Source organism: Phoca vitulina, unplaced genomic scaffold (assembly GCF_004348235.1).
Source record: "Phoca vitulina isolate PV1807 unplaced genomic scaffold, GSC_HSeal_1.0 scaffold53, whole genome shotgun sequence".
In the NCBI taxonomy this organism is placed as follows: domain Eukaryota; kingdom Metazoa; phylum Chordata; class Mammalia; order Carnivora; family Phocidae; genus Phoca; species Phoca vitulina.
Genome location: NW_022589756.1, coordinates 3,323,003 through 3,342,652, shown reverse-complemented (window position 1 = coordinate 3,342,652; position 19,650 = coordinate 3,323,003). Strand labels below are relative to the sequence as shown.

At 43.2% G+C, this 19,650-nt stretch overlaps 1 protein-coding gene across 1 annotated transcript in view; it reads left to right on the top strand.

The window, feature by feature from the left end:
- Positions 1 to 13,259: 13,259 nt before the first annotated feature.
- Positions 13,260 to 19,650, top strand: part of ENTPD4 (ectonucleoside triphosphate diphosphohydrolase 4) — a 35,587-nt gene continuing 29,196 nt past the window's right edge. Inside the window, 1 exon segment of the mRNA XM_032389113.1 lies at positions 13,260 to 13,434. The gene's annotated coding sequence lies outside the window, so the exon portion shown is untranslated.

Below are 19,650 nucleotides of genomic sequence, written 5' to 3'. Positions count from 1 at the left end.
TCATCGGTTTTCACACTTTCTTTTGGCAGCCCCAGGAATGAAAGGATTTTTTTTTTTTTAAGCTTATGATTGGATCCCGAGAATGAAGCAAAAACTGCCTCATTCGGTCCTGGTGGATACCAAATGGAATTCAGCAAAACCAGGGACAGGTTTGGGTGTGTCTTACCAAGTAGAACTCAGTGAGTGACCCTGTGCAGTCCTGTGATGGGCCCGGCTCCGCAGAGGTGCCACCAACAAGTTTCTGGTTGCCTTGCAGCGCTGCGGGCGGAGAGCGGCGGCTCGGGTGCCATCTAGTGGTGAGTCTGAACCTCGTTGCAGGCTTGAGAAAGGATCTGGTGCCAACATGCCTTCAGGATAGGCAGAGCTAGGACTCAGTCAGCTGTACCGGCTGAGTCCTGAATCCCAGGCCCAGAGCCCATCATAGCATCCCCAAAGAAATTCATCGGCTGCCCATGTTGCCATCAGATCTATATCCTTGCACCCAGTGGCCTCTCTCAGCCCACACCTTCACCTTCCAGTCTTTCCAGAAAGAAACCTGAATGCCCTTCTATACTCTCTTTTGTACTTCCGTTCATGTCAGTGACAGGTGAGAAAAAACAGGACTCAGTTAATCTCGTCTTGCAGCTACACACACACACACACACACACACACACCCAGGGTCATTCATCAGAAAGCCTCTCCAAGGGAACTTTTCCTAAACAGGAGATCCAGGTGGGAAAAAATCAGCAGCATGGGAAGGCCATAGATGAAGACCACCAAAGAAGAAAATGCTGTTCTTGCAAAAGGAACCCCCATAAACAGAACCTAGCAAACAGGAACCTCCTCAGCTCTAAGGGCCTGGCTCCTGGCTACCTCAGGTCCTCCCTCCAATTCTCCTGTCCTCTCTCTCTGCCTGGTATGCCACATTTCAGCTCTGGCCCCACCGTCCACGGGGCAGGCCGTCGTGCAGAGCCTGGACCTGGACAGGAGGGGAGACTGGTGGTTTCAATGGCCCAGAGCCGTGGGTTTGACCTTGGTGTAAGAGGTGCTGGAGAATCTACATTGCATCCTAGAGGATTTTCTTGAATACACCTGGGTTAGGAAGAGTTCTTCCCGCTCATACTGACTTTTGTACCTGATTCACCCAGTTTAATCATTCATGTATAATGTGATATGCGTATATTTTAATTTAAAAATATATTTCTGTTTGAGGTCTTCTGGTAGGCAGAATAACCCTCCCTCCAAAAATGTTCACACCTTCATTCCCAGGCCATACGAATACATTACTTTGCATGGCGAATGAGACTTTGCATATGTAATTAAGGTTAAGGACCTGAGATTGGGGAGATTATCTTGGATTATCGTGGTGGGTCCAATCTAATCACATCAGCCCTTTAAAAGCAGAAAGCCTTTCTGACTATGGTCAGAGAGAAAGAGAACAACAGGAGATAAGTCTGAGAGATTTGACACACAGTGTTTGAAGGCAGAGAAAGAGGGCCATATATGAACTACAGATTGTGGGCGGCCTCTAGAACCTGGAAAAGGCAAGGACATGGATCCTTCCCTAGAGCCTCCAGAAAGGAATGCAGCCCTGTGGGCGTCTTGCTCTTAGCCCAGCAAGACCGTGTCAGACTTCAGCAGAACTGGAAGATAATTTGCATTGTTGTTAGACGCTACGTTTGTGGTAACTTGTTAGAGGAGCCAAACTAACACAGGTCTCCTTGGGATTTGAGATCACAGAGTCTCATCCAGCATCAAAGCAAGAGCCGCCTGAAGCTATGCTGTGTCTTGGAGACTTTGCTCTGATAGGGGCCGTGGTTTGGGGATTTTATTTCAGGACCTGAGGGAAAGGGATCATTTCTGTTAATAATCTATTTTGCTATTCAGAAACCAAAAGATCTACTCAGCCCCACCTACTGGGCCTCCAATAAATGTCTTCAGACTCGTCAAAGAGCTCTGAATTAGGGGGCTCTTGGGGATAGCTTCTGCGCCCCTCATCATTGACTTGGACACACTCGAGAAATAGATACGTGAATATATACTGGAGAGCAGGCATAAATGGATTGTCTCTACCAGAAAGCCCTGGCTGCTTAAGAAATCTTTATTGAATCATAAAGTTGGCCAAGGCTCCTGAACACACAGTAATTCCATTCTTGGGAATTTTTTGACTTAAAACTGATTCCAAAAAAAGCTAAATAAAATGTGCATTAAAAATTTATGATAAGATTATCTATAAGAGTAAAAGCAACGACAACAGAGGAAACATCAAAATTCCAACATAAGGAAACCCTTAACAAATTACTATCCCATGCTATTTTGGAAGCATTAAAGATTGCAATTAGTCATGCTATGGAAACACAAGGGAATGTTCTTATGACGTTAAATGGAAGCAACATCTTATAAAATAGTATTCATTCAATAACCCCTTATTGGCCACACGCTATATATCAGGGATTGTACCAAGCGCCAAGCAATTAAGTGGAATCAAAGTAGATAATACTCACAGCCCTTGTGCACTGAGGTATGCCATGATTGCAAAAATGTAAAATGATGAATACACATGGAAGGAGACGTGCCAAAAAATGAAGCAAAGTGTTATGCTAGGGCATGGTAAAAATCCTCCTTAACCTTCTCATTATCTTTCCAGTTATAGTCATTGTATTAAAGGATAGGACAGAAGAAACGTAAACCACTGGACGTAAGTCCCGCAGGAGTGGCACCAGGCTCCTCACGGATGAAGCGGGGTCTTGATCCACTGTTTAAAAATACAACAAACGGGGGCACCTGAGTGGCTCAGTCGGGTAAGCGTCTGCCTTCGGCTCAGGTCATGACCCCAGGGTCCTGGGATAGAGCCCCGCATCGGGCTTCCTGCTCAGAGGGGAGCCTGCTTCTCCCTCTCCTTCTGCCCCTCCCCCTGCTTGTGCTCTCTTCCTCTCTCTCTCAAATAAATAAACAAAATCTTAAAACAACAACAACAACAACAACAAACAACAACCTGGCAGGTCAGGAGGCCAGGCTCTTTCCCACCAGGGGAGCAGGAATCCAGCTGTACACACAGGTCCTTCCCAATGGGATCAGCTCTGGGAGGCTGCATCTGAGTCTGACCTGACGCCCTCAGTTCTATGTATTTGGGAAACTTCCGCTACAATAGGCACGGCCCTGAGGGTCACCACCTGTCTCTACCTGTCTCCCCAGCGGCTGAGATGTTAACTGTGAAAGCAGATGCTGCAATACCCATCGTTTCTATGCCACTGTCTGTATATGGTAGGCCACCCACCTTGGGCCTGCCTCAGTTTCCCGGGGTGAACAAGGAAAGTCAGGGCTTGTTCATTTCTAAAGTGCCTTCTAAAAGCTGTAGCTGTGGGAGCTGTGCAGGGCTCTAGGCCAAACAAGATGGATCCTAAGTAGGCACAGCCCTGACCATGAGCTTACAATCTGAAGACGCTTTTCTGATGGTGCAGGTTGGAAGACCACTTAGATGACTGAACAAGTGTAGAGCTCATGACAAAAGTGAAAGAGAGACTTGTTAGCGATGAATGTTAATTGCACAACAGGGATGTGTAGGGTAGGGTGTGGTTAGGAAAGGCATTCATAGAGGTCTCAGCTTCTCTTTTGACTTACCTTCTCCTATCGAGCCTGAAGGTGCTTTTAAGTAAAGTGAGAATGACAAGTGTTGGCGAGGAAGTGGAGAAAATGGGACGCTTGTGCACTGCTGGTGGGAATGCAAACTGCTGCAGCCCTTATGGAAAACAGTAGGGAGGGTCCTCAAAAAATTAACAGTAGAATTGCCGTACGATCCAGCAATCCAACTTCTGAGTGTATATCCAAAAGAACTGAAAGCAGAGTCTCAAAGCGATTATCTGTACATTATTCACAACAGCTAAAATGTGGTAGCATCCCAAGTGTCCATTGACGGATGAATGGGTAAACAAAATGTGGTCCATCCATATAAGGGCTATTACTCAGCCTGAAAAAGGAAGGACATTCTGACACGGGCTACAACATGGATGAACTCTGAGGACATTACGCTAAGTGAAATAAACCACTCACAAAAGAAAAATACCATACGATTCCACTGACATGAGGTCTCTGGTATAGTCAAATTCACAGAACCAGGAAGTAGAGGGGTAGCTGACAGGGGCTGGGGCAAGTTACCAGGAAGTAGAGGGGTAGTTGTTATTTAATGGGTGTAGAGTTTCAGTTTTGTAGGACAAAAATGTTCTGGAGATTGGTTACACAACAACGTGACGATATTTAACACTCCTGAGCTGTACACTGAAAGATGGTTAAGATGGTAAATCTTATGTTGCATGTATTTTAGCGCACTAAAAAAAGAAAACAAGAAGTCTTTCCTCTTCCTCCACGGTAATTGCTCCCTTTGTGTCGTCCATCCTATTTCATGCCACTTTTTTTTAGGAGGCGGTTCCTTCTGTTTTCGCCCTTCCAGAACGGACACAAACATCACAAACAGCAGGACGGGCAACAAGCGTACATGCATCTATTCGGAGATGTGGAAGATTACAAATCCGGGTAACACACGAGTAAATAGCGTGTTTGATCATCCTGACTTGAAAAACATATCTTTATAACAACAAAATGGGAAAGTACGTAAAGCTGTGGTTTCTAGAACACCGGAAGTGGGCCAACTATCAGGGCTCTGGCTCTGTCCTTGGGCCAGGCTCTCCCCGCTCCCCCAGGCATTTCTGCGCAGTCGAGCAGCCCGGGCCAGCGCACGCTCTCCGGCCACAGCAGGGCCAGCCGGCGCCCTCTGGCAGTTTCTTTGCCACCGGCAGGCTGTGGGTTCCTGCAGTGGCCACAGAGCTGCACAGACTTATGGAGTCAGGCCCGCGGGCCCCACACTTGGAAAAGCCCTGCATTTGCTTTCATGTTCTGCCGTTGCTGTCGTAGAATTCTTGATAATTTATGAATTTTAAAATTCCTGCACTTTCACTTTGCACGGAGTCTGCATATGAGGTAGCCAGTCCCAGGTAGCCGCACCCTCATGGGAGAGAGAGCTCTAAGCCTCAGCCTTGGGATGGGCACACAAGGGGGTCAGGGGCACTCCCCGGGTCCTCAGTTTCTTCTTGTCCACTCCCCCCAAAGCCTAGAGGTAGGAGATGCTTTGCTGCATTCGCTTCTTCTGGACCATTTTGTGAAATCTCTCTCTCCTTTTTTTAAACTGTCTTTTAGTAGGTAAGCATGTTCTATTAAGTAGCAATTCTTTATATTAAAATTGTCCTTTGAAATAACATATATGGTTTCTGCCTCCTAACTGATGGGGGAGACAAACTGTAAACTGACAAAATAAGAAAATAGACAGTGATATGGGCTACAGAGAAAGAGGAAAGCAGGGATGGGCAAAGAGTGTGGGGTCGAAGGGTGACAGCTTGCAATTTTACCTGGAGGGCAGAGAAGGCCTCAGAAAGATGCTGCAGTGAGAATACACAACCGACTCTTCGGCCCCCATTCCGGCTGAAAAGATGAGACAGCATAAAAATAAGGTTCAACCTGCATCATTCAAGTGGACAATTTTCTATCCAAGTCCAAAAACTCGAAGGAATTTTGTGCGAGGCACACAAGGCAAGTAGGATCAGAATGTGGTGAAGAAAGATATCCAGCTTGGGGCGCCTGGGTGTCTCAGTTGTTAAGCGTCTGCCTTCGGCTCAGGTCATGATCCCGGGGTCCTGGGATTGAGTCCTGCATCGGGCTCCCTGCTCGGTGGGAAGCCTGCTTCTCCCTCTCCCACTCCCCCTGCTTGTGTTCCCTCTCTCTCTGTGTCTCTCTCTCTCTCTCTCTCTCTCTGTGAAAGAAAGAAAGAGAGAGAGAAAGAAAGAAAGAAAGAAAGGAAGGAAGGAAGGAAGGAAGAAAGAAAGAAAGAAATCCAGCTTATCTCTGGATCACCCACTACTTTCTCTCCCTTTTCTGTCCCCTCACCTCAGGGACTTTGAAGGGTGGTAAGCAGAGAAGTGACCTGTTTTGCCAAGCTCTGTCTATAAGGAAAGTAATATCATTCATTCATTCATTCTTCCATATATACATTCATTCATTCATCACTTAGCAAACGTGTTTTGAGCACTTCCTATCTGCCTGGCACTCTACCAAACACTCTGGAGGGTATGAAGTAGAAGACGCAGTACCTGCCTTCCAAGGGGTTACAGTCTAGTGGGAGAGGATATGAGGACTAAGATATGTATGCAAATAAGTATGATTCCAAGCTAAGAAGGATAAGGAGCAATTAGGATAACAATGTATGAATTCCAAAGATTCTGACAGATGGAACAGTTGGCTTGACTTGAACAAGGTGAAATATCCACCTCAGTTCGAGTAGACATTATTGGGCAGCTACCCTAAAATATAAGGCATGGATCTGAAACAGGGGTGAATTTGGAGATCAGGCAAGAGTAGGATCATTGCAGCAGGAGATGGGTGAAATCTATTTCTGCTGCGGAAGGCAGGGTAGCTAGAGCCTTAGTTCCGCTGGGCATGGGAGGAACACACCATGGACACACAAGATGCATTTGTTGAATTGAATTCATATTTGCTCCGGGCTAGGGATACACAGAGGAATAAGATAGTAGCAAAGACCAACAGCAGTTATATCAAATGATGGTGCTGAGCGATAAAGGAGAGAGACTTTCTGGCCTGGGAGGTTAAGAACAGCTCGACAATAACACAGCTGCAGAGGGGCAAGCTGAAGGATGAATAGATTTTTTTTTTCTAGGCAATCAAGAAAGAGGAAATTATTCCAGTCATAGGAAATGTGTATAAAGATACAGAGGCATGGAAATAAGGAACACTCTGGGAGCAAGCAAGCAGTTAAGCATGTTAGAACCAGGGGATATGGAGAGAAGTGTTAGGACTTGGGGCTTAAAAGTTGGAGGGGCCTCAGTCATGACCTCGGGGTGTCATGCTCAGGAGGTAGGCCTGAGGCCAACCTGCCAATAACATCAAATCACCCACTGATTCCCAGAGCTGATTTGCTACAAATTACAACTCTAACCTCAAGGTGATAGGGAACGAATGAAGGATGCGGAGGAGAGTGGTATGTTAGCTGGAATGAGGAAGGAACACAGAAGTGGTGAGATTCAAGGGGTCCAATAAATACCCAGCTGTTTCCTGCCCAAGTCTGACTGGTTTGTGAAATGGAACAAAAACCATATGAAAACCAAAATCTCATCCTTTCTGCAGATGAAGCTGATATCGAAGAAGGGGGCTTATACTGATCAGAGTAGCATGATGCATGTGCCAATCACAGCGGTTTGGGGACGAAATTACTCTGCTTAATCAGGCCACGGTCATGTGTTCTGACCCAAATGGACCAAGTATGAGACAGGTGTATTCTTTCAGAAATTTGAGGTACTGTTACCAAAAACAGAAGGGTGGGTCCTGAGCAGCAACCATGTCCACTCACTCCCTACTTGTGTGTGTGTGTGTGTGTGTGTGTGTGTGTGTGTGTGTGTAATGACCCATATCCCACATGACCCCTTTACACACAGTTGATCATGATGCTGTGATGAGAAAAAGTTGAAGGAAACCCTGAATTTTGATGTTGCTTTAAACAAGTCACTTGCTCTTTCTGGATCTCAAGCGCTTTCTCTCCACAATAAAACACCATAAAATAAGAATTTTCTTGGCCCATTCCCTGCCTTAGGAATGCCGAGCTTATAAATGAGGTCATGTCTGTCAAGTGTTATGATCTCCTGAAGACAAATTCTGTACAAGTATATAGGATTATTAGCCAAGTTGCTCAAAAACTAGTCTGTGCATGAGTGCATCAGAAGGCAAACAAGACCAAGGGAGAACAACATGACTCAGCATTTCCAAGGGCCACTTGATTCCTTTGTTTCTGTGACATCCAACGCCTTATGGTTACCTCCTCTGAACATGCACACTGCCAGGAGGAACAGTTTAGCCAACTTAGGCTCGCTGGAATGATGGGTTAAAACATTTAAAGAGCAAAGCCAGAGGGATGCCAAGCAATTGGCATGTTGAGGGGTTTTTTTCAAGAAGATAATTTAAAAGAAATCCTGTTTGGGTTTGAAATACTGATGGTTAAATACTGAGCCATTCATCAATGTTCCCATATACATAAATCGAGAGCAATCCAGAGTTTGATGAAAAAAGGAAAGAGCTTGTTTATGTTTGATTACATAAGGAGGAGGAGGAGGAAGAAGAAGACCTTGTTCCCAGTCTTCTCTTTTGCCTCTTAGAAATTATGGATTTGAGATATGAAAAGAACCTTAGAGGTCAGCCTAGCCACCCCCCCTTCCCTTTTATAAAATAACATATTGATGGTGAGGACCAATGAGGTAAACTAAATTTTCTGAGCTTACATGATCAATTGACAGCACAGCAGGGGCTAGGGCTCAGGTGTCCACCTCCCAGTTTGGTATTCTTTACATTCAATGATCCCGTCCCTTAGTCTTAGGAGCTTGTGCAAACTGCTTTGCCTCTGAGAGCCCAGCTGTCTCATCTATAAAATGTAAATAGACTGTACACTAACTAAAGAAAAAGGCAGCTGGGAAATAAGACCTCTTGAGGGACCTTCTAGTTTCCAATCAACCAGTCCACAAATATTTTTAAATACCTAACAGCAAGTAATGGATTATCCAGCCAAAACCAATTTAAATTAATTTATATAAATAAAGGCTTTATTTTCCTCCCATTATAGGAAGTCAGGAGGTAGACCCAATAGCTAGTATTAGTCCAGTAGTTTCATGATGCCATGATGGACCCAAGCAACTCTTCCTTTCTATTTCATCATATTTAGTATTGCCTTCTTATCCACATTACTGTTGCCTCATGGTTGCAAGATGGCTTCTGCAATCCAGATGTCACATTCTTTTTCAGACTTTCATTTAATACTTTTAAAATACCAAACAGGTAATGAGGTACTTTGTTCTTGCAGCCATGTTAGCTATAGTTCTGTAGATGTATAGTTCTGTAGATCTTCCCATCAAACTGAGGAAGATCATTCCCTTTAGAGTTGATGAGAGCTTTTTGGTTTAAATCATGAATGAGTGTTGAGTTTTGTCAAATGTTTTTTCTACATTGATTGAGATCATGTGAATCATATGAATTGTGTACTTTACACTGTTTATGAAATGAAATGAATGACATTGACTGGTTTTGCATTTCCTGAAGAAATTCCACTTGGTTGAGCTATCTTACTCTTTCTAGATATTGCTGAATTTGATTTGCCAATATTTTATTAGAATTTTTGCATCTGTGTTCATAAAGGATATTGATGTGTAATTTTCTTTCCTTTTTGTTTCTTGGTATCAGGATTATTTTGACCTTATATTATGAGTTAGGCAGTATTTCCTCCTCTTCTATTTCTCTGAATTTATATACAATTGGCATAATTCCTTTCTTAAAAGGTTGATAAATTTGCTTTTCTTATCCTAACTTCTCTCTTTTGTTAAGATTTTATTTATTTATTTATTTATTTTAGAGAGAAAGAGAGAGCATGTATGAACTGGGGAAGGAGCAAGGGGGAGTGGAAAAGAATCTCAGGCAGACTCCCCACTGAGCGTGGAGCCCATTGCAGGGCCCAATCCCACAACCCTGAGATCATGACCTGAGCCGAAACCAAGAGTCAGACACTTAACTGACTGAGCCACCCAGGCACCCCTCTTATCCTAACTTCTTAAGATGGAAACGTAGATCATTGATTTAAAATATTTTTTCATTACTAAAATAAGCTTTTCAAGCTATATGTTTCTCCCAGGCTGCTGCTTCAGCTGCATTCCATGAATTTTGATGCATTTTCGTTATCATTCTATTTGTAATGTTTTCTAATGCTCTAGAACTGCCTAAAATAAAATACTCAGTAAATGTTATCTCCAGTTAGCTTAGTTTTTTGTTTCTTTTGTCAATAAGTGAGAATAAATTGATGGATCACTCTGACGGTTGTGTTCCTTCCCCCTTCAGAGCATCTTTGCTGTTTCTACTACACTACATCTTCAGATAGACCCAGATTTCCTCCTTCTTCTAGTTAATTCCAGTTCATCTGGAGGGTGTGACCTCAAACACCACTTCCTCAAAGAGGTCTTCCCTGACAGCTTAGACTGGGATGGTCCTCTCATGTGCTGGCTGAATAGTGTCCCTCAAAAGTTCATATCCACCCAGAACCTGTGAATGTGAATTTATTTGGGAATAAAGTCTCTGCAGACATAATTACATTAAGAAATTATATTGGATTATGTTCGGCCCTAAATCCATTATGACTGGTGTCCTTATAAGAAGAGGGAAATCTGAAAACAGAGAGACACACAGGAGAACAGCACGTAACAACAGAGACAGAGACTGGAGAGATGCATCTACAAACTGAGAAATGCCAAATGCCAAATGCTGGGAACTACTAGGAACTAAGAAGAGGCAGGGAAAGATCCTCCCCTAGAGTCTTCAGAGAGATCATGGCCCTGCCAACACCTTGATTTCAGACCTCTGGCCTCTCGAATTGTGAAAGAAGAAATTGCTGTCATTTTAAGCACCTAGTTTGGGGTAATTTGTTAGGGCAATTCTAGGAAATGAATACACCATGTTATTTGTTTTCATACTTTCTTTATACTTTTCTTTCCTAGCTTTTATCAGATAATTGTTACATATGAATTACCAAGAAAGCTGATGGAATAATAACACTAGTCTGTCATTTTAGTGGGGGCCTCCTTAAGAGAGACCACCATAGTCCAAACCAATATCTCAGATGGTAAGGGCTTTGAAAGGCACATCATTTTGAGGGAGACTGGCCCTAAAATCACAACATGTTGGTAGCTAACTACTTCAGCTTCTAAAAACTAGACTTAAGTATCACAGAGGTGCTTAATGTAAGCTATCCAAACTGGACATTTTTAAAATAGAAACAGATTGCCACCAAAGGGCACTGACGTAGGAGTCAGAATCATTGGTATAGCTTCTCCCCTTTGTGTCCAGGGATCTTGGGCAAGTCACTCAACCTCTCTGGGTCCAGGTTCCTCAACAGCAAAAGGAGGTAGTTTGGACCAGACAGTTTCCACAGTCCCTCTGGCTTGAACATTCTGTGGCTTTATGATTCTAATGTGGAGCAATAGTAAAAAGATAGTATTTACTTCTTTATTTTTTAAGATTTATTTATTTATTTGAGAGAGAGAGAGAGCAGGAGGAGGGGCAGAGGGAGAAGGAGAGAGAGAATCCCAAGCAGAATCCCTGCTGAGCACAGAGCCTGACTCAGGGCTCAATCCCAAGACCCTGAGATCATGACCTGAGCTGAAATCAAGAGTCAGCTGCTCAGCTGACTGAGCCACCCAGGTGCCCCAAGACGGTATTTACCAGGCTCTCTGTTCACTACTAGCCTGCTTCCACGAACAGTGTCAGAATCCAGGGATGAAACATTACTCCAAGGAGATGATCCAGGCTGGTGCTGGACCAAGAAGGATTCTGCTTGAAATATGTAACTACTAGTTCTGTCCACATTTGTTTTACTTGACGGAAGTAACAATGTAGATATTTCCAGGGCTCTCATTTAAAAAAAAAAAAAATTAAAGTGGCTAGGCTAGCTGGTCACTTCCTATCTTTGGATAACAATGTATTCACCTGTAGAAAAAGAGGTAAAGGAGATGGAAGCTGTGATTCTCAATGTCTCTTCCAGTGCTGTGACTTCAAGGCAGTTTTTTGTCAAGCTAGAGAGAGAGAGTGGCCTTGAACTAAGTACCAGGTCATCAGGTCAATCTCAGGAACTGGTGTTCACCCTACTATTTCTTCTCAGAACCATTGTGTGGGGGCAGTCTGTCTCCCCCAGAACATGCTTTTGGCAAGGATGAAATCTTAGCTCTTACTAATTATGTGGACCTTGATAGAGTCACTGGATGGTTTGAGCCTAAGCTTCCCCATCTATAAAACAGGGATAGCTACTTATTTCGCTTAGCATAATACTATCTAGCTCCATCCACTTTGTTGCAAGTGGCAAGATTTTGTTCTTTTTTATGGCTGAGTAATATTCCATCATATATATATATATATATATATATACACACACATATATATATACATATATATATATATGTATATATATATATGTATATATATATATACATATATATATACCACATCTTCTTTATCCACTCACTTGGGCTATTTCCATAGTTTGGCTATTGTAAACATTGTTGCTATAAACATTGGGGTGGGTGTATCCCTCCGAATTAATATTTTTTTATTCTTTGGGTAAATACGTAGTAGTGTAATTGCTGGATCAGGGTAGTTCTATTTTTAAGTTTTTAAGAAACCTCCTTACTGTTTTCCAGAGTGGTTGCACCACTTTGCATTCACACCAACAGTGCATGAGGGTTCCCCTTTCCCTACATCCTTGCCAACACCTGTTGTTTTTTCTATTGTTGATTTTAGTCATTCTGACAGGTGTGAGGTGGTATCTCATTGTAGTTTTGATTTGTATTTCCCTGATGATGAGTGATGTTGAACATCTTGTCACGTGTCTGTTAGCCATCTGTATGTCTTCTCCGGAAGAATGTCTATCCATTTCTTCTGCCCCTTCTTAATTGGATTATTCGGTTTTTGGATGTTGAGCTTTATAAGTTCTTTACATATTTTGGATACTGGCCCTTTATCAGATATGCCATTGCAAATATCTTCTCCCATTCCATAGGTTGCCTTTTAGTTTTGTTGATTGTTTCCTCACTGTGCAGAAGCTTTTCATCTTGATGAAATCCAAATAGTTCATTTTTGCTTTTGTTTCCCTTGTCTCAGGAGACGTATCTAGTAACAAGTTGCTATGGCTGACGTCAAAGACGTTACTGCCTGTGTCCTCTTCTGGGATTTTAATGGTTCAATCACTAAATTGTACATCTGAAACTAATACCACACTGTATGTTAACTAGAATTTAAATAAAGCCTAAAAAAAAAAAAAAAAAAAACAGGGATAGCAACTGGTAAAGTTGTAAACCTGTCAAGAGTTCAGCGAAAATGCCTAGGTTTTCGAGTGTTATTTTCCATAAACCTTGGGGGCACAAAGGAAAGATAACCGCGGTGTCGTAAGCACACTGCCGCTCGCTGACTACCAGACCAGCTACGACTGGCGGTAACCAAGCCACACTACCCGTTACTTCTGTGATACCACTGTCACTTTTGGCACTCACTCCGCCCAAACCCCGCCGCGGTGATTACCCACAGCTCTGCCCTCCACGCCACTCTTCTCGGCTCAGGCCCCGCCCCTGGCTCAGGCCCCGCCCCCGGAGCTGCGGTTTCACCACCCCCCCCGGCGTGCGCGCTCCCTGCGCTGGCGGTGACGCGCACGGGCCGGCGTCGGGGCGGCGGTGCTGCTCCCGGAAAGGAGCGGAGCCTCCAGGAAGCCGGTCCCGTGTTGCCGCCGCCACGACCGCGCTGCGGTGGCCGTGATGTCCTCCGGTCACAGCTTCCCGCTGCCGGGAGCTCCGGCCGCCGAATCGGGTGCTGCCGAGCAGGTGAGGCGGCCTTACCGGCGCGGACGAAGGGAGGGCGGAGAAGCGGCCGGCGGAGCTGGGACGGTTGAAGTGTGGGGCCCGGCGCGGCGGCGAGGGCCGCGGATGAACCCCTCTGTCCGGGGAGCCCTCCCCGCGCGGGCTGGCGGTCTTCCTGGAGTCCGCGCCGCTTCCGCCGCCCGGGCCGCGCGGCCACATCCGGGCGCCCCGGCGGTCAGCCCCGGTGACCCCGGGCAGCAGGTGCTCTCCCCCAGCCCCTGGCAGGAGAAACTGGCATGGTGCTGTCGCGCCTGCTCCGGTGGCCACGCTGGATTTTCGCTCTCTCACACTCAGTGTGGGCGGATCTGGCCCCCACTGGGGAGAGACCTGGCGAGGGAGAGGGGATGCTGCACCGACTGCTTCTTGCCTGCCGCCTCATCCTAGCATTAGTACTTTCAGCCTCGGTTTTGCTTTGCTCTGCTCTTACTAAGTTTTATGCTTTAGATTGCCCCTTGGAAAAATGGAACTAACTGGGCAATAAAGTGATTGTGAGAGCAGTGTTTCTCAAACCTGAGTAATGCGTGGACACCTTTTAAGGACACAGATCTCATTCTGTAGATTATGTCCCAGAACTTACAAGAGCCCCCAGACCCGTTAGATGAAGACTGGTGCAGAGCATTTTCAGAGAACATTTATCACTATTAGGAAGGAAAAGAGATGCTTTACAGTTCTGGAACTTCAATGCTAGAAGATAAACTAGAAATCATTAAAGAATTCTAGAGACTCAAATCCCTAGTTTGATTTCACATGGCAGCGTTTACCGTGTCTTGCTTTGCGTACTGAAATTTTTCCAGCCTTGGAGGCTTAAAAGAATCATTCTTTGTGATATCTTGTATTTGACGTTATCTTGTCTTTGTATTAGGTTTATTCAGTTTGACAGATTAGCAGAATTTTAGAATGGGGTACTAATTTGCATAAGTGATTTAATGATTTCTTTCTGTGTTTACCTTAGCATTGATTAATCACTTGTGTCTGTTACATATTGAATCTATGGTTTACATTCTTCCAGGTCTAATTGGAAGGCCTGATCTCAACTCCTGTGTCTATAGTCTAGAAAGAAGGAAAAAAGTAATAAAAGTTGATCTAAGGATTTATATTCTGTACATATTTATTCAACATGTTTATTTAAAATAAACTACGCTTGGGGTGCCTGGCTGGCTCAGTCAGTAGAGCTTGCGACTCTTGATCTCGGGGTCATCAGTTTAAGCCCCATGCTGGGCATGAAACCTACTAAAATAAATAAATAAATAAAATAAAACAAACTACACTTGAATAAAGAGAAGATTCAGAGTGTGGGAAAACATTAGAAAGTAAAACAGGTTAAATCTTGTCAAAGAAAAATATTGGACCAGTGCTTTGAAAGAAGTGTAATATTGAGAGTAGAACATACTAGAAGTGATATTAGTAAAGGCCAGAGGCAAGAATGAGAAGAGTGTATGTGGACAAGAAGAGACCCACCTCACTACAGCAGAGAGATGTTATCTGGGGCTGAGGAGAGAAGAAGTTGATAAAATTAGATGGGACCAGTTGATGGATGTTAAGATTTCAGATGCCACACAGGGAAGTTGGTGTTGACCTGTAGGCTCCAGAAGTTTCTTCAGCTGATCATATTTTGAAGGCAGCATTTTACACAGGTGTTTCTGAAGTGTCGTGTTCAGAGTAAAGGCAGAAGGTAGTTGATCTGCCTAGAGTCTGTCTTGAGGTAGTGATGTCTGCTGTGGTGATTTTAGATGTGTGAACTAACTGATTTAGATGTGTGTTTGAAAAAGACTTGACAGGACCCAATGAATGATATAAGATGTAGACACACAGATAAGTAGGATTCAAGGTTAAGAACCAGGTGACCCCAGCCAGTAGTGATATCCCACTTGGCCTAGAGAATTTGGATGGTGGTCTTAGTTTCTGCCAAAAGATTGTGACCCCAGATTTGGACCTAAACAAGTTGTAGTAATAGGGTGTCAGTAAGCTCAGGATGTGGAATTGGAATTTGAGGAAAGTCAGAGTTGCAGATTTCAGAAATTGCAGAGGTGATGCAGGAAAAGTGTGACCAGTAAAAGGTCATTTAAAATAGGGACCAGTATTTTGCAAATGAATAGTGAGAGGTAGGAAGAGGTTTGATTAGGACTTGCTATTAAAAAATAAAATTTTTAAAATTAAATATTGAAATGTAGATCATAAACGCAACTATGTGCATTCTTCTAAAACAAAGAATGAATTAAGTTATTTTGATGTCTTTCCCCACAGCCCAGTGAGGCACAGCGTCCTGCACTTCCCTTTGGCTTCTCATTCTCCCAGGGCAGTTGTTTCTTTTTCTTTTCTTTTTTTTTTTTTTTTTAAGATTTATTTATTTTAGAGAGAGGGAGGGAGAGAAACACCCGTGCATGTGAACAGGGGGAGAGGCAGAGCGAGAGAATCTCCAGCAGGCTCCCCGCCGAGCACAGAGCCCCCGCTGCAGGGCTCCATCCCATGACCCATGAGGTCATGACCTGAGCCCAAACCAAGACTCGGACACTCAACCTACTGAGCCACCCAGGTGCCCTGACAGTTGTTTCTTTTTCTTTTTCTTTTCTTTTTTTTTTAAGATTTTATTTTATTTATTTGACAGAGGGGGAGCGGCAGGGAGAGGAAGAAGCAGGCTCCCTGCTGAGCAGCACCCCCCCACACATGGGGCTCAATCCCAGGACCCTGGGATCATGATCTGAGCCGAGGGCAGACGCTTAACCGACTGAGTCACCCAGGTGTCCCCTGACAGTTGTTTCTTTCTTACAAAGTTCTGCCTAAGTGTGTGTGGGCTCCTTTGATTGTTCAAGGTCCTCTTGTAATCCTGTGATATTTATATCATTCTTTTCTTCATGTCATCTTACCTTTCTGTACTCAGGTCTAGCTCTTCCAGAGTCTCATTTGTCTATGATTTTGTTTGCTTGTGATTTGAGAATTTGCTAATGTCTGTCTCATTGCATGCTGCATTTTTCACGAGAAGAGCCATTTTACTTTGCAATTGATTTATATTGTTTTCACTGTTTTCCTTAGGACTAACAGTGAGAAACTGACAGAAACATTGAACCATGACCTTATGGACTTCTCTCCACTAGAGAATGTTCAGCTAAGGAGGGCCTCCCCACTAGCTGAAATCATGAGTCAGTGCATCTCTCTGGTGGTAGGTCTAACACAATTTAAGCCTTTTAAAAACATGGCAGTTTTATGTAACATTCGAGTTTGCCTTCCTAAACTCTGGTGCCAAGATTCTTAGCCACAAATACAATTGGAGTTTACATTTTGAGATCAAATTACCATATTGCTGACTGCTGGGTAATAGTCATACTTTTGTCCTAAATAAAAGTAATTACTTCAGCAGTTTATAAGCTGTCCTATTTTCCTCTCTCTTTAAGCACCAATTTTGTCACTTACAAAAATATCTATTTATCCTTTTTGTCAAAATCCTCACGTATCTCAAGAAAAAGTTCTAAGACAAACACCAGATTAAGTAATGTTTACCAAGTTTGCTATGATCATTCTAAACAGTGCAACTTCCTTGAAATGTGTTCTCTTTTCCCTTCTCCCATTGAAAGTGTACCTCTCACCTCCAAGAATCTTTTCCTGTTCCCTAGCCTCCAGTGTGCTCTTCTCTGAACTGTTATAGCAAGAGTCCGGATAATTTAACATTGCCTTTTGTTATTTTCTTGATTATTTTACGGGTATTAGAATTTTCTCTGTAACCAGTCTGCACACTCCTTGAAAACTGGAGCCAGGTTTGTTAATCCTCTGCGCCCTTCCTATCCCCTCCAAGCTCGCATCATTGAATCATTAAAGGTCTTTCTTCCCCCTAGGTCCTTGACTTTAAGCTGTTAATTAGAACATTCTTTTCTTTTGTTCTTAGTTCAGCTCTCACATAATTACCGATTTTTAAAAATGTTCAGATTCGAATTCCTATGTCATGGTTTCTAGCATAAGCTTTCTTGATATATCCAGAAGAGGATTTGATGCTGGAAACTGGAGATCTCAGTTGAAGGTAGCTTGTTGTTTTGTTTTGTTTAAGATTTTATTTATTTATTTATTTGACAGAGAGACAGCGAGAGAGGGAGGGAACACAAGCAGGGGGAGTGGGAGAGGGAGAAGCAGGCTTCCCGCTGAGCAGGGAGCCCGATGTAGGGCTCAATCCCAGGACCCTGGAATCATGACCTAAGCCGAAGGCAGACACTTAACAACTGAGCCACCCAGGCGCCCCGAAGGTAGCTTGTTAAAAATAGTTTTGTTGTCTCTTCTGATAAAATTCATCTATGCCCTTTAAGAAATAAAGGCAAACCTAGGGAAGAAAAATAGATGATCTGTTATCTCACTACTTCGCAGTAACCAACCACTGTTAACATTTTGGTTTCTATACTTCCATTCCCCTGCTCTATGCGTGATGTGTTTTTTTCACGTAATATATCATGGATATCTGTCTCTGTCAATAAATACAGATCTGCATCATCACTTTTAATAATCATATTGTGCTCCACCACTGCAGAAATGGTCCACATGTAATGTAGCCCACCCCCTATAATGCACATCAGTAACCATGTTTTGCTATACCCAATACTATCATGAATTTCTTTACACGTTTTAATTTTTTTAACGATTTTATTTGAGAGAAAGCGAGAGCAAGAGAGTGCACAAGCGGGGTGGGAGGGGCAGAGGGAGAGGGAGAAGCAGACTCCCTGCCGATAGGGGACTCGATCCCAGGGTCCTGGGATCATGACCTGAGCCCAAGGCAGACGCTTAACTGACCAAGCCACCCAAGTGCCCTACACATATTTTATTGAATTTACCCTATTATTTCCTAAGGTTGAATTTCTGTGTGATAGAGCACAGGGTAAGCATGTTTAAAATTTTTGTATATGTTACCCATATACCCATACCCCAGAAGGTTAGTACCTATTTAGATTCTCCATGACAGTATTCCCCTTTGTTAGCAAAGTATTGTCAGACTTTAATCTCCACCAATCTGAGAGTGGTGAAGTCTTGTTTTTCTTTATGTTTCTCTAAATACAAATGAAGTTATATCAGCCATTTGTATTTCTTATTTGGTGAATTTCCAATTATCCTTGCTCATTTTTCTATTTCAGTGTTTCTCTTATTTATTTAGAAGAACCTTTTATATATCAGGGATATTTACCTTTTGTTATAGATGTTTCAGGTAACTTTCCCAAGCCTTGTGTATTTGGGAAGGGATTTTTTTTTAAAACACTCAGAAGTCTTAAACTCATATAGTCTGTTTTCTTGCATTTATGGATTGAGACATTGATGTCAGTTGTAGAAAAGCCTTACTCATTCTGAGTTGGGTACATTTTCATCTTACATTTTTATGCATATTTTTAACATTTAAATTTTTGAACCATTGGAATTCTCATAAAAGTTGTGATGTAGTAATCTCACCATATTCAAATGCTGAAAGATAGCTACTTTATAAAAACACATTAAAATTCATTTAAACATCTCAGTAATTGACATTTTTTTTCTTTTTTGTGTAAACTTTTAAATCACAAATATTGTTTGTCCCAAGTGTTGGGTACATGGTCTGATATGGATACCATATTGAAACCTGAATGAATTAAAGTGATTTTTCCCCCCTTCTGTCAAGTAGGCATCATTAATACTTTTTACTCTAATATGTGTGTCTGTGTGTGTGTGTGTGTGTTTTTTGTTTTTTTTTTTTTTTGTTTTTTTTTTAAAGATTTTATTTATTTATTTGAGAGAGAGAATGAGAGACAGAGAGCATGAGAGGGAGGAGGGTCAGAGGGAGAAGCAGACTCCCTGCCGAGCAGGGAGCCCGATGCGGGACTCGATCCCGGGACTCCAGGATCATGACCTGAGCCGAAGGCAGTCGCTTAACCAACTGAGCCACCCAGGCGCCCGTGTGTGTGTGTTTTATCCCCTCTGCTACATTATAAATTATTTCAGGGCTGGGTCCATACCTGATTCATCTTTACTTCTCCCATTTCCAGCCATCCATGAAGCAGACAATACTTGTGTGACAGGCACTGGTCACTGGGGAAACAGAAGAGTAAGAGGCTGCCCCTGCCAATGAGAGGCTTGCCACGTAATGAGAAAGTCAACCACAAGTATAATACAATAGCCCACTAATGTGATGAGCAAATGCTCTGGGGGTATGAGGACTAGGGACGCTTTCACAGAGGAATC